The sequence below is a fragment of the Camelus bactrianus genome, chromosome 15, assembly GCF_048773025.1.
Source record: "Camelus bactrianus isolate YW-2024 breed Bactrian camel chromosome 15, ASM4877302v1, whole genome shotgun sequence".
NCBI classification, from domain to species: Eukaryota; Metazoa; Chordata; class Mammalia; order Artiodactyla; family Camelidae; genus Camelus; species Camelus bactrianus.
The window spans coordinates 17020724-17036743 of record NC_133553.1 but is presented as its reverse complement, the minus strand read 5'-3'; positions in this window follow the sequence as shown (position 1 = coordinate 17036743).

The following is a 16020-nucleotide window of genomic DNA, read 5'->3' as shown; positions in this document are numbered from 1 at the left end:
GAGGCAACCATCCAGCTCTAAAATAACCCACGTGTCTCCAAACTCCATCATGAGCTCACTGAGGACATGGACACCTTATTCTTTTGGTGTCTTCTTCATCTTGCCCGGTTTCTGGTCCATGATAGATGCTCAGCACACACTTGCTGAAAGACTGTAGATGTAAAGCCTTTCTCAGAATCATAAGGACTTTGCCTTGAACATACTTAGCATCCTGCTTTTTAAAAATGAACGAACATAAGAATCATTTTCTGCCTGGTTTCTGTTGCTCCTCTTTGTAGAAACATCTGGACCTCATGTAGTTCTTCCTATGGCTGTAATCGCTCTGAAGGACTCTTGCATGAACTTGTTAATACAAGTCTGAAGATTTATAAATGAGAGTGCATTGATCTAGCACAAGTGTCACAGTGATCCTTTAGTGAAAATACTGGAGGCTTATCAAAATGTTATCAAAATAGCTTGTTGAGATGCTATATTTGAAGACACGCTGTACCTTCTCATCCATTCTAAGCACTTTAGCTGTGTACAATACGTGTTTCTTAATATTCTGGATGGTGATTTACAACAAATGATGGCTGTGACTCCTAGCAGGGTGGCAGGATTACAACCTTCCTCCAACTTGTCAGCTAGTCTGGGTGAGATACATTCCAGTGAGTTCCTGAAAATTGCATGGTTAGGAGAGTGTAGCGATAAGAGAACATTCCGCTTGCAGAGTCCCTAGTGAATCTCCAGGAGTTTTTATGGTTCCCTTCTATACTCTGTGGCAAGGATTCTCCCCATGCTTGTAATGGTTCCTAATGATCAAAATTGTATCTGGCGTCTGCTCCATATTTAGTGTAATAGTTCATAGAAAAGTCAATGGACTTGGAAGACCAGTCTTGAGTCCCAGTTTGGCTTCTAGAATGTGCTGTGATCTCAGGCAAGCTTCATAGCTTATCTTAGCCTCAGTTTTCCGGCCTGTAAAATAGGGGTGCAGGAAACACCTGCCACAAAGGCCATTGCGAAGACTAAGTTAATATTTGAGAAAGAACTTTGATGACATCAGAATGTCTCAAAAGGTGTGGTCTTCTTCAGGCTTCCCCTGCACTATTCTGCTTTTACGTGAGTGTCTCTAGACTTACTTAGAAAGAAATCACATCCTTTTCTATGGAGGGTACTTTTCAGTCCCCAGGCTCAGGAGCAGGACTCCCTCAGCCACTGCGGTGGACTCATCAGGGCTCTGCTTCCTTCAGCCTCTTCAGGGGCTCATGCGCACTGGCTCCCTCTGTGCTTCACTCCCAAAAGCCAGCCCCTCCTTCTCTTGGCTACACCTGTCTTCTGGCTACTGAGAGCGGACTGTTGGTGCACGCGGAGACCCGCAGCGAAGTGTCTGAAACTTACCTCCCGCGGGGGCAGCCTGCATGCAAACAAAGACCAACACATGCGGAGCAGACCAGTCCCTGGAGTCTCCTCCAATCAGGTCAGTTTTGACTTGTAACCTGCACTCTTTCCAGTATTTTCTTGTGTAGTGGAACTAAGCTTCTGCTCCACAGTATTTTTCTTGATGTTTTCTGCTGGTTTGGTTTCCTTCTCTTCTTTTTATCCCCTTCTTTATAACGTTTATGGTTTTTCTGAGCATTATTTCCCAACGTATCACTTTCACACAAATCCTACCCGCAGAGCTGCTGCTAAGGAAGCCCTCCTAAGGCAGCTGAGAATTGGTTACCGACCATGAAAGGGATGGCTATGGCTACTGCTAACTTACACGGGAGGTGGCGGCAAACTCATCAGGTAAGAGGAACAGAAACTCCACTGAGGGCTAACCTTGCTACAGACACCTTGTTTTTGTTTCTGGTTTAATCTTCTCAAAGATCCGGAAAGATAGATAAAATGATCAGCGTTTTGGAAATGAGAAAGCTCAGAGAAGCTAAGTCGCTTGCCCCGAGTCACACATCTCGGAAGAATCTTGGCTCCAGTGTGTTTTACAGCTAAGTGAACCCGAGTTGGGGTGGTAGGCAGAACTCTATGGTGACACCCCAAGGTACTTGCATGTCCTACCCAATGTGAGCTCTGCAAGGTCACAATCCATGGTCTCTTTTATCCATTAAAACCCAAACACCTAAGACAGGACCTGAACCATAGTGTGTGCTCAATAAACATTTACGGAATGAAGCCTCAGGAATCATTAGTTTAAGAGGCATGAAGGACACTGGTGACAGAAGACGTAAAGAATATGTCTCTGTTGACCCAATTCCAGAAAGTCCATCCTTTAAATTTTTTCATGGGCTTCAGGCCAAACGTATTTGCTTTCTGTTGCTGCATGACAAATGACAACAAAGAGCTGTTAAAACAAGGCGCAGAATCCCACAGATTCTGCTGGTCAGGAGCCTGGGCGTGGCTGCCTGGGGTCTCTGCTTCAGAGTCTGCAAGTCTAGGGTGAGGGGCTGAGGTCCTAGGGGCAGCTCACAGCTCCCTGCCATGGGGCCCACTTCATAGGCTGTTAGCAACATGGCGGTGACTTCTTCAAGGTCCGCAGGACACACCCAGGTCCTTGGCAAGTACGCTGCGATTAGCATCTCTGCGTGGGGAGAACAGACACACTCAGCTTCCAGGACACACTACCAGTCTGTCTGCTATTCTGATTTCAGGTAGCAGCAAAGCTGTTGAAGTTGGGAAAAATAGGACATTGTCAGAAATAAAGTTTAAAGGGTAGAGAGAGCTTTCTGAATTTTGAATACGAAGACAGAGAAAGCATTTGAACTTCTGTAACTCAAAATTTCTGAAGGTGTATTCATTGCAACACTAGCTCAAGGAAATATTGATACAAGAGCGTGAACAAGATTGCAGAGTTTGTTGACAAACACCGGGTTAAAGTCTAATGTTCGATTTACTGCATGCTTTTTTTTTTTAAACATCTTTCTGAAGTTTTTAAAATGCATTGTGATCACTACAATGTGGGGTATGTTTTGCAACCTTCCCAAACATATTTGTTCACTGACTTCCTTTTTCAAACAGTATAGACCCTGATTAGCAACAGAGAACCAGTCTTGTTTATTGGAAAGACTTCTAGAAACTTCGAGCTGGAGCATGATTTCTTAGGCTAAGATGTGCTTTCCTGGGTGCATTGCCATCGGCCGTCCGTCTGTTCTTTCAGCCCAGAGAACGAGCTTGCTCTCTTTTCTATGGGACAGCCCTTTAGATCCATGAAGACGGCTCTCGTTTCTTGCCTCAGCCATTTTCCGTCCATGCTAAATGCCTCCAGATCTATAAGTTGCCTTTCCTGTGTTGCTCTGTTTGCATTCCTCTTACCATCTGGTGGTCAGAAGTGAATTAGAATTCTAGGTGCATTTTGGCCCGGACCAGGGAAGATGGGTCTGTTTCCGTATGTAGAATGTGAGGTGGACAGATGGACGAGATGGGTTTCCCTTTCCTTCAGTTTTAATTACATAACTTACTTATGGAAAACCTAGCTGTTTTCCAATCATTGTCAGCCAGGAAATCAGGACCTTTTTTTTTCTTACAACCGAAAAAAAAAAAAAAAAACAAAAAAACAAAAAAACAAAGCTGATTTATTTTCCCTGAGAGCTCAAAGGTCTGGAACATTTTAGGCACGAGGACATTTCAAAGGGGTGGAAATAGGGACAGGGAGAGGAAGGCAAATGAATTTTGTGCTTTGCACCAAAGCCAAGCTTTTTCTGGTTTTACTAATGGGAAGTGATTAGAGAACATTTTAATGTCAGAAAGTTTTGAAAACCATTATGCTTCTCGGCAGCTCTTAAAGCTTTCTCCTGCTTAATGACTAGTGCCCTGGTAAGGCAGATGTGTGTGCACTCTGTGTCTGTCTCTCTCCTTTTCTTACACACACACACACACACACACACACACGCTCTGAATGCAACAGTGAAAATTTGACACTGCTATTGTTTGTCACGCAGACCGCAGCTCCTGTATTGTTCTCAGGTGGCGCTGAGCACACGGTGCATCTTAGCAGTACTTAGAGATGATGACATAAAATACAAAGATGAGCCAATTACACTTTCTGCAACTGCATTTCATTCTGCTAATGCTTACAAATTAAGGGCGTCTGTCGCCGCCTGCATGACACCGTGCAGAGAGCGTCTCCAGTCTCATGAATTTTAGAGCATGCTCTGCAGAAATGCAGAAGCCAATCCAAAGGTAAGGAGTTGACATAAAGTTCATAATCCCTGTCTAGTCAGTATGAAAATCTGTCTGTGCGAGGAATGCAGAACCTCGTCACCCGTGGAGTCCTGCGTCGTCAGGAGAGTGACTTGACCAGATCAGGGGCGGAGCTTCACCGACGTGAAGTACTGAGGTGGGATTGCCTCTCTGGGTTGAGAGACGTGCATGTGGTCAGCTCCTTTCAGTCAGCACTGTTTTGATCATTGTCCTTTGCTTTTAAAAACTTTCAGAACTTAATTACCTTCTCGATTGCATCGTGAGCTCTGTAGTGGCAGGCAGCCTCCTGAGAGCCGGGCGCTCCTATTCTGAAGATGAGAAATGAAAAGGACGTTGTAGATGGTCAGGCTGCCCTTTGCGGCGTGCTCAGGACCCCTACCGCTCGGCTCACACACCCAGCTTGGGGTCCCCATCAACTTGCAACTGTCACTGGCTCCTGGTTCTCTCCTCTATTGGCCACCTACATCTGGAAACTCTCAAATTCCCTTCAAATATCTGAAAATGACTCCTCAGTTCCATCCCTTATGTCCTTTCTTCTTTGGGCTAAATATCAACAGAGCCTTTGTTTGTTCTTCAGGCACAGCTCCGTTCACGGGACTTTCTTCTGCACGTACCAGCCAGTCCAACACTCTCCTGTATCCAGCAAGGGAGGACCATGTGCGCCCCCCCTCACTCCGAGGGCCCGGCCCTCTGACTGTCGTGCAGCAGGACATTAAGCAGAGGCTGATGCAGAAGGCGTGCTGGTCAGATGTGGGCGCGACGCCTCTGGGAGAGGAACCTTAAATATGTGGGAGCTCATGAGGGCATCCGGACAGATCCAGACAGACTTGGAAAATACACTTGGAAAGTGACTCTATGACAAAAGAAAATGTAAATATATAAATTTGGATTCAGAAACGCAGCTGTGTAAGTACAAGGTGGAGTGAATGGCTCAAGCAGACGTTCCTTTAAAAATAACCAGAAGGGATGGTTAGAGTTAACTACACAGTCCACATGAGCCAATGGAATTGTGGGTCGGAGGGTTAATGTCCTTTCAAGATTGTGAATAGCAATTTTGAATAAAGCTGCTATAAAAATTCACATGTAGGTTTTTATGTGAACGTAAGTTTTCAACTCATTTGCGTAAATACCAAGGAAGCACTACTGATGAATTATGTGGTATGAGATTGTCTGGTTTTGTTAAAAAAAAAAAAAACTGCCAAATTATCTTCAGAAGTGGCTGCAACATTTTGCATTCCCACCAGAAGTGAACGGGAGTTCCTGCTGCCCCAGGTCCTCACCAGCTTTGGTGCTGTCAGCGACTCAGGCTTCAGCCACTCTAATAGGAGTGCGGTGGCATCTCATCGCTTCCATTTGAATTTCCCTGATGTTGTCAGACGCGGAGCAGCTCTCCATGTGCTTCTCTGCCGTCTGTGCAGCTTCTTTGGGGAGGTGTCTGTTTGCGTCTTCTGCCCGTTTTCTAATTGAGATGTTCATTTTGTCTTAAAGAAGGCTTTGGATATTTTGGACGAGAATTTTTATGTGTCTTTTTTCAAATACTGTACCCCAGTCTGTGGCTTGTCTTCTCATTCTCTTGACGTTGTCTTTGGCAGCGCAGAAGTTTTACATTTTAATCAGGTCCAGCTTGTTAATGATCCCTTCCATGGACTGTGACTTTGGTGTGGGGGCGAAGAAGCCATCGCTCTGCCTGAGGGCATCCGTGTTTACTCCTGTGTCATCCTCTAGGAATTTCACAGTTTGTGGTATATACGCAGGTTCATTCTGAGTTAATTTCTGTGGTGAGCGTAAGGTCTGTGTCTAGATTCATTTTTTTAAACGTGGATGTCCAGTTGTCCTAATAGCATTAGTTGAAAAGGCCAACTTTGCTCTGTTGACTCACCTTTGCTCCTTTGTCAAGGATCAGCTGCCAGCGTGAATGTGGGCCGACCTCTGGGCCCTGCTGGCCAGTTTGCCCGCTCCTTCCTCTGGCCCCACCGCTGTGATTATTGCAGCTTTAGAGGAAGTCTTGAAGCTGGGTAGTGTCAGTCCTCCGACCGCCTTCTCCTTCAATATTGTGTGTGCTATTCTGGGTCTTCTGAATCTCCATATAAAACTTTAAAATCATTTTGTTGAGAGCCATAAAATCAGTAGCTACTATTTTTAATGGGACTGCATTAAATCTATAGATCAATTTGAGAAGAGGCGACATCTTTAGAATATTTATTCTCTCGATCCATCTATCTTTCCTGGTTCCAGACCTTAATGGGATGGCTTGGAGTTTCTCACCATTGAGTATGATGTTAGCTGCAGGTTTTTGTAGCTGTTAGAATTAAGTTGTCACCTCTTCTGTGGCTCCCTCTTATCAATCTTCTCCCTTCCCAGAAATGCATGTCAGTGTTTCTTCCCTCCCAGACCTTTCCCGAGAGCACAATCAGCTGGAGCTCTACCGGTCTTCCTGCATCACGACAATGACACTCCAACCTTCATCACGTGGAATCGTCCATAATGAGGTCTGGTTGGCCTGCCTGTCGCTGGACTGATGAGTCCGGGGTCTGTTCTGAGCCCCACTGTGAAGAATGAGGCTGCATTCCGTTAAGCCCGCTCACAGTGCACGCACCCACGATGTGGATTTTTACAGATGGAAATCCACTGTGGATGAATGGAGCCTCTCTGCTTCCCAGAATATTTAGTTCATCCGGTCACCCCGTCTCCAGTCTACGGGGGGTGAACGGAAGGTTATCTTGTAGTTGAATCAAGTGCTTTATTTATGCAGCCGTCTGTTCCAGGAAGCGTGCCCGTGAACCTGGCAGCTTTGGCGCCTCTGCTGGCTTTATTCGGCTCTGGCTATTTGCTTTCCAAGTACCAGGAGCAGAGAGGCCTGGGCTACAGGAAAAAATAGAAAAGAATGGTGAGACGTGTTGTGCCTCCCTCTGTAATTGTTTGTTGGGGGGTGTGTGTGTATGTGTGTGTGAGTTTATCAAGGAAAGGGAAATGGCGTCAAGTATTCATGGGCATCGAAGGAATTAGGGCACAGAGAGAACGGGTCTGTCTGAGCTGAGGCTCAGCTGAAGCGGCGAGTGACCGCCCACATGGAACCTCCAGCTCCGCCCGCTTCAACATGTGGGGACTCCGGGGGTCAGCGGCCCGGAACCCGGGTGGCACTGCCCAGACCTCCCTTCCTGAGCTCTCTCCCCTGGACTTTCTTACTTAAAAAAAAAAAATGAAGTGGAGGGAGTCAGTTTCTCTGAATGTGTTCTTGCTACGTTTTGCTTCCATTTTTCCCGTTTTGATATTTCCAAGAGGGGGTCGCTTAGGTGTTGCCCAGGTTTACAAAGTCATTGTCTGCATGCCTCTCATTTCCAAACAGTGACATGGTGTTGCTGCTCTTCGTCTGTGTCTCTGTCTCTCCTCTCCCTCCTCCCTTCCCCTCCCCCTCTCACACTCACACGTGCGCAGTAATCTCTCTTAATCAAGTGGGTGTTTTTTCTTGATATGATTAACGAATGTAGCATGCTTTGAGTTTCAGCCATTCCCAAACTCACTCAGCTCTTGGGGGCTCTGTGGCCCTAGAATTGGTTTGGTTAATAGCCCAGCAATTTTCTTGAATAGCTCTGTGAAAAACGCTCATAAAGGTCAAAAAATTTTTTTTTCCCCATTAACACTTCAAAAAACCCAGTTAATTGACTCAAAGTGCCTTGGGGAGGAGAATCTTTTCCCAATTATAACAAGCTCTGTTTTGAATAGAAATTTAAATGCATTTTTTTTTTTTTTAATGTAGAAGCTTGAAGGTGGAGTAGGTCTCCTTGATTCTATGTTCCTCTTGCAAGGCTGAAGATACAAACACATCCAATGAGGTTCATAGGCACAGCCCAGAGCGGGGAGCGCCCGGGCACCAGGGCTCCAGGAGATTAAACCAGGTCAGACGCTTGTGAGGGAGAGGGAGAGGGGAAGGTGAGAAAGATGGAGGTAAGGAGTAAGGGAGGCGGAGGGGAGAGGGAGGGAGGCAGAGGCCAGCCCACCATCTGTTCTCCAATCCTCTACCAGCATCTCTGCACACTATACCCAGCTTAACTGTAAACCAGCAACTGTGACATAGGGATTGAAGACCCTTTAACTGGGTGCAGTGAGCAGGAAAGAAGGGGCCCTTGCATCACACCCTAAATCCTTCTGTCAGCGGGAGTGACCTGCAAACTCATCTGTGGCTTTATCTGCTTTTTTGCACACAATAAAGAGTATCCTACTTGAGACAGCAAAACACACTGATGAATCCTACCTAATAAGGCCAGCTACTTCAGGGAAAAAATTTTAAAAAAGCTCAGCATTTAGCACATACTATTTCAGCAGGAGATTTTGCTTTCTCGTCTCATTTTTATGTTGAAAAGCAGGGAAAAGCCACACTGCACACGCCCCACCCCCATCCCTTTAATTCAGGGCCCTGTGTCTAGGGGTTGGTGGGGGATGGACTTGCCGGTGAGGTAATAGCAGCCTGTCAGGGTCGGGGAGCTGGGAGGCTGGCTGTTAACCCCACGAGTGCCGGAGGACGGGATGCAAACCAGAGGCATGGGTCCTTGTCAGCTTCCTTAGGTCAGCTAAAGGACCGAGGGGACTGTGGGAGAACTGACACGTTCCGTCCAGAATGATTTTTACATGTGAAATTAATGACATTTCTGTTTCTAAAACCAATATTTGATTATTATGTAAGATTCAAGGAAAAAAAAAAAACAGGAAAAACATGAGACAAAAAACCCCATAATTCCACCATCCATTGGCAGCTGTTAATTATGGTGGTTAATGTAATTATCATTAATTATATCTAATAATACAGATAATTTCCTGAGCACTGTGTTAGGTACTCCATGGAGCTAACTTACACTTCCTACAACTGCCCTAGAATACTTTATTATTTTCTTCGTTTGAACAATGGGGAAAACTTCTGTGTAGTCCTTTCAAGGTTCCTCTTTCTGTGGGCACTTAAGTGTATGTAGGTTAGGTTTATGCGATCTGATAGCCTTATTTTCCCACGTGACATTGTGAAAAACTTCATGTTTCTATAAACCACATTTTAAAATTATATAACTGTGGAGGTATCACTGTATATTTAGCCATTTCTCTATTTTTAGATAATTACGTATTTGCAAAGGTTTTCGCTCACAAATAAAACAGCATTGTGGGTATCTCTCAGGCAAAAAGCGCAGAAGTTGCCCAGCCACTGAGCACCTTTAGGGCTCTTGATGCACTTGCCGATTAGCTGTGCAGAAAGACTATGACAGGGCACCTCTGCTGGTGTCCAGTGAGGCCAAGACCCAGGAGCAGCCTTACCAGCGCCGAACAAAGGCCTTTTGCTCAGAGGACGCTTGCGTGTCTAAGCTGATTTATTTTCTCCAGTCTGCCCAGGGTGCAGGAAGCACCCGCAGCCAGCCAAAAGCATTGCGGCTGCATGGGTTATTGCTCTTAAGCAAGTTCTCTGCAAGTTGGTAAGTTCTTTCTGTAGTTTTACATATTTTTAAGTGTTGTGTTTTTAAAAAATATCTGTGCCCTTGAAGGTGAAGAGTGATTGTGTTTTCTATTCCCCAAAAAGGAAACAGAGGTATGCGGAATGCTTATGTGATTACTCACTGTCTCACCCTGAATGTAGGCATGAGTGTTGAGGAGTTTGCAGCTTACCCACAAGCCTCAGCTTGCACACATTCCTCTGTGTGGCCGTTGTCTTATTTTCTGATGGGAAGAAATTTCATTAGTGGTCCATCTATGACAAGGAGAGTAACAATAGTACATCTAATAATACATCTCTCTTCCTTGATGAATGTTCCAAGTAGAAATGTTGATATTCTGGCAGGCCTGTGGTGATCTAGACACCATTGAAGATATGCTTGTATGTGCTGGTGAAGATTCTTGGGAAGCCATGGTGGGTCTGAGGAAGCCTTGCTGGGTCTGGGGAAGCCATGGTGGGTCTGGGGAAGCCATGGTGGGTCTGAGGAAGCCATGGTGGGTCTGGGGAAGCCATGGTGGGTCTGGGGAAGCCATGGTGGGTCTGGGGAAGCCATGGTGGGTCTGGGGAAGCCATGGTGGGTCTGGGGAAGCCATGGTGGGTCTGGGGAAGCCATGGTGGGTCTGGGGAAGCCATGGTGGGTCTGGGGAAGCCATGGTGGGTCTGGGGAAGCCATGGTGGATCCGAGGAAGCTAGGAAGGTTAGAAAGCTATCATGCATTTCCATTTCTGCAGAGTAAGTCTTCAAAACTGAGCTAATTTGTGTTTTTTGTATATACATCCTCAGAAGGCAAAATATTTGTTAGTAAAAGTATCTTATTGCCATTGCTTTGTCTTGTTTTGGTTTCTGTTGCTCACAGAATAGCTGGATACTTTCTCTCTTTCTTGGGACCTGTTTGGGTTGTCCTGGACGGTTCTTCAGCACCAACTCTGAATAATCTATTTTTATTAGAATTAATTTTTTTTAACCTGTTTTGAATGTTCTGGATTATTCTCCTACCTCCATTCTGATTATTTCATGTCTCTTGTGATAAGTTTAGTGGTAACAGCACTTGTTTGGGAATCTGTTTAAGTCTCTACTTAAGCAGTTCATTTTTCTTTTTCGGCTTTGATTTTCCAAGCTTGGTCAGTCATGTGAGTTGACTTTAAAAATACAGTTGCAAGACCCATTTCCAGAAAAATCTTATTAGTGAGTCTGGAGAGGATGCTTCAGTACGTGAATCAGTCAGATGAGTATCAAATTTAGGGAAGAGTAGACCAATGAGACTGCTGCATAAGATGTGGTGTGGGCTTCACCCTGGTATTAGAAATGCAGAATCTCAGGCCCCACCCTAGACCTACTGAACCGAATATGCACTTTAACAAGGTCCCAGGTGACTCACAGTACATGCAATTTTCAGTCATAGGTCTAGATAAACTCTAAAATCTCTTCTGTCTCAAAAGCACAGTGATTCCGAGTTTTCCTTCCATTTTCCAGTGCTATTTCCAGCTCTTTCTCTATTCTTCTTTTCCTGAGATGCTGAGGAAATTTTTCCCTGTGTTGTGTAGAATAGATGTTCTGTTCAGTGAATTTCTAATATATTTGCAAAGGGCTTCCTATGTAGAAGAGAATCAGGACTCAGAGGGTTAAACACAAAACACATTACCATAGGACAGCTGCCAAGGCATCACATTCTGAAATCTGATAAATGAAAAATGGGCATGGTATCAAATTTAATCACATTTGTATTCAGATGTTGTTGAGAGCAGACACTGATTTATGAACTAGCAACAGACACCAGATTTCCTGCCTGTGTTATATACATATGAATGGGTGGAAGGATGGATAGATAAACAGACAGTGAAATTATGTTGCAAATTACATGGTACCAGACATGTTTATAACCTAGATCTCATCAAACTGATATTAAAAAATACTACAGATATAATTTTTTTTTTTCCTGGGCAGTGGCTGTCGGTTTATTTTCACCCTGAAAAACAGATTTCTTTCAAAAGATATTCTTGCTCAATGTGTGCAGTGTTGAAAATGCTTCTGTTGTGCCCCATGGCTTTACATGATTTGTTTACAGAGAATATCTTGATGGGCTGGAAAGAGATAGAGGAATGTGCAAACCACTGCTGCGTTCTGTTGCACACACTCCTTCTCCATTAAAATATTGCTGGTGCAAAGGGCTGCTGCACACTCCTAGGGCTCCTGCCAAGACCAAGGCTTTCAGATGAGCTGTGAGGTGCTGAGGTTAAGAGGGAGAACATTCAACATGGATGAACAATGAAGAAGTTGCACATTACTGTACATAAAATAGATAAACAACAAGGACCTACTGTATAGTATAGGGGACTATATTAAACTTCTTGTTATAACATGTAATGGAAAAGACTCTGAAAAGAAAATATATGTATGTGTGTGTATAACTGAATCACTTTGTTGTACACCTGAAACTAAAAGTGTAAATCAACTACAGTTCAATAAAATTAAAGAAAAAATTACGAAGACGTTAAGCAACTTTACTCACCATCAGGCAACGTAGGAAGCACTAGGTTCAGTGTTTCTTGGACATTTATAATTTCGAAAATAAATCATTCAGATGATAAGACTACCTATTTTAGAACAGGTCATTGCTCAATGTCACCAAAGACATCTAGCCATCGTTGAAGTGTGATTTCTTGACCATGCCCTCTGCCTAGGACTTTTCCTCACAGAAACTTCTCAAATTTGGCAAATCTAGCCAAATTGTATCCATCTTTCAGTGGTCATATAGAAAAATTAATTCACTTTCAAAAGACCCTATCTTATGCTGTGGGCAGGGAATATAGAAATAGATGATCCATGGATTGGCTTTTTTTTTTTTTTTTTAGAGCAGCTGAGTAGCTAAAGGCAAGTCAGATCAATATAGACAATTTCAATACAATTAAGAGGAATAATTAAATTCAGCACAGGGAGCTAGGTTAGCCCAGAAAAGGATACTTAGATCAGACTGGGAAGATATCAGCCAAGGATTCTTGGAAGAAGCGACACTGAGGGGGGCCCTAAAGAATGAGATATCTCCCACTTATCCTTGAAGGTGCAAGGAGGGTGGAATTCCTAGTGGAGAAATATCGAGGGGCCAGGCATGCCCAGTGTTGGAAACCCTGGAGGTTGGGAAAAAACATGACAGCTGGGGGATAGTAAGCAGCTGTGACGTAACTGAAAGAAAACTGTCTGTGCTCTGGGCGCCAAGAGACAGGACGGAAAAGATTGGCAAAGCAACAGTTACTATAATGTGGTCTTGAGGTGTCCAGATTTACTCTTTGGGGAAAAAAAATCACAATAATTACCACCTGAACAAATAGACAGACGTGACCTGACAGCTAAAGAATGGAAACAATTCAGAGACCCAAGGGCAATGAGGACCTCGACTGACAAAGAATGTTTTGATAGAAGGACTTGAATTTGAGTAGTTTCATGTCTGGGTACAGAAGATATTCAGGACCACATGTCAGAAAAGAGGATTTTCAAAAAGGACTGATCCTTGGAATTCTATGTAGGTGATAATATCCTCTACTGAGAAAAAACATCCAAAAGAAGGAGTTTGCTTTGTTTTTAGTTTGATTTGCTTTTAGTGGATGTGGAGGGATCAGGGTACCACTTTGAGGTGGGGTGGAAGTGACATCAGTGTAAACCTCTTCTTCCCTAAGGAGCTTACCCTAACAATCTGCGCTAACACGCAATCTCCTTTTGCGCTCCTTTAGAAAATAGAGCACATATTACCCATTGAGAATCCGTTACTACTCTGAATTTTTGGTTCTGTTTTCATGTGTTGTCTTATCTTCTTAATTAAATTATCTCCTCAAGGGGGAGGCTCACGCCTTATTCTTGTTGGATCTTTCACAGAGCCTGAAGCATTGTGTTGCATGTAGAAAATATTGGTTGATGTTTGTTAATTGATTTGTTGGAATTTTTTTCACTGAACACATTTCCCAAGAAGGAGCCAAGCCCAGAGTTAGGAAGCCATCTGGCAAAAATTGCTTGAGAGGATGCTTCTTGGCTGTCACATCTTAGAGGTCTTCTTAAAATAGTTAACATTTATTAAACATATTACCGTGTGCCAGGCATTGTGCTGAGACATATATATATATATATATATATATATATATATAAAATCTCATGTCATCTTCAAAACAATCTTGTGACATAAATACTATCAATACTCTCACTTAAAAATTGAGGAAAATGAGATCCAGAGAGATCAACCCATTTTCTGAGGTCAGTAAGTTGCAGACATGACTCAATCTAGACTTCTGGGTCTACCAACTTCAACGTCGATGCAATTTATCCATAGATGGAAAGTACGTAACATGCTCTATGCCTTCTCTCTCCATCTCTTTCTCTATTGTCTAAAAAAAGGGATGTACTAAGACTAGTCTGATCCCTGGTTGCCTGTCCCGAGTCAGGGCCAGGATTAGAGCCCAAATTGGATCTTGTGACACGACACTTCCTACTCTGCTATGCTGGTTTCAAGACAAATCTATTGAACCAAACCTTCTGCTGGACATTATAGGTAATAGAAATAAATTTAAGGCCTGCTATTTGCCTGCAGAGGCCATACAAACTAGTTTGGGACACGTGACAGCAGAACTTATAAAGTTAAACACTGAAGTGTAGCGCCCTGGTATGCAAGACCCTTACAGATGACATACTGTAGGAAGGACAGTTTGACATGGTGGATGTTTGTCCTTCAGGGAATAAAGGAAAGTAGTGATTCTTCAGATGTGCACAGCAAGGTCAGCTGACAGAATCCTCACAGAGCCAGTTTTAGCCACACATCACCTATTGGTAAGGGGTTGTTAATAGATATTCAGTAACTAATGCTGCCAGAAACGGCAGAGGCGAGCATACGAGTTGGTGCGAGTTACGCTGCTACTGCTGTTCAAGCTGAGGCTGGCTGACAGGACTGCTCAGACACAGGACGGAGTTGCAGGAGTGAGTGGTGGGGCAGGGGGAGGTTGGAAAGACTGGGCTGGATGACCTCTTCAGCATTGTGTTCTTGATTCTTTCTAGGTACCTGATTTGTTGCTACAAAGCCCAGCCACCTAATTCACAGTTTTCCTCCAAAATGGTTATTACATGCATAAGCCTACTTCCTGTGCTCGGTAGATCTGGAAAACATCTCACATTTCAGTTGACGCTGGATTTGACCCTCATGTGGATCTCAGGCTCTCAGTATTATGGTCAGGACTACATGCCTATCTGTAAAGAGAAGGCACAGAATCTCTGTAGAACATACAGTTAGCCCTTTTGTATTCCAAGACATTTCCTCTTCCCACGGGAGAGAATTAGTTAGGGTTAGAATGCAACAACCTTGCTGCATCTCCTCAAAATATAAATTACAGTATGAACAACTAATTCAGGTCCGTTAGAATACTTTGCTATTCTTAAAGCCTGCAAGAAGACAAATCTGCCTGAAAAACTTCCTAATCATTATAAATAGTTCACAAAGGCTTTATTGGTAACTCGACCTTGGGTCATTGAAAGTCAAGCTGGGATGAAGCAAGAGTGAAGGGTCATTCTTGCCATTCCTGGAACCAACCAAAATTGCAGAGGTCAAGTGAAAGACAGGACTTTAAGATGTGTTTTATAAGCTCTGTAGGCCAAAGAGAGTTGGATGTCCTGCTGGGTTCAGCTCCAACACAGGTGGGCCATGCTTGAGCTGGGGCGATAAGGCAACGGACAAAGGGCACAGGTGTCCTTACGAGGTCAAGCCCTGAAGTCAGATGGTTGGATCTGGGCTCCAACTCTGCTGCTTACTCGTGTGACTGTGGGCACGTTGTTTTGCTCCTCTTTCACTCCTATTGGAAGTAAAATATTGACTAGGCTGAAATAATCCTAAAATAGTTCCTAAATTTATTGTGAGGACTAAATGAAGACAGAGCCTTAAAAATAAGCGTTCAGTCAAGGTGAGCTTTTATTCTGACAGTCATTACAATGATTATTGCTGGCAGTAGAATTAAGGGGAACATCACTAGAATTGGAGAGGATGGAAAAAAAAGAGCAGGAAGAGGAGGCAGAGGGATTTCAAGGAGGGGGTGAGGGCATTTGGGTGAGAGTGGTTTTGCTCTAGGTTGGTGTCTCAACCAGATTGTAAACTCTTGAGCTGATGCCTTTTGTGCTGGGCAGGACGCGTTTGCTCTCCACCCATCGTCAAATGCAGAGGACGCAGGCAGTGCAGTGGCTGGTTGACGGACACATCTAGCCCCGGCTGAAGCCAGGATCACTGTGCGCAGACCCCTGAAGTCGGTATGGTTGGACTGATTGCTCATCTTCCATGTGAAGCCCCCTTAGAGTAGAGCCTTGGTTTTCTAAACCCAGTCCCTGTTTGGATGAGAATTCACCGTCTGGCTGTG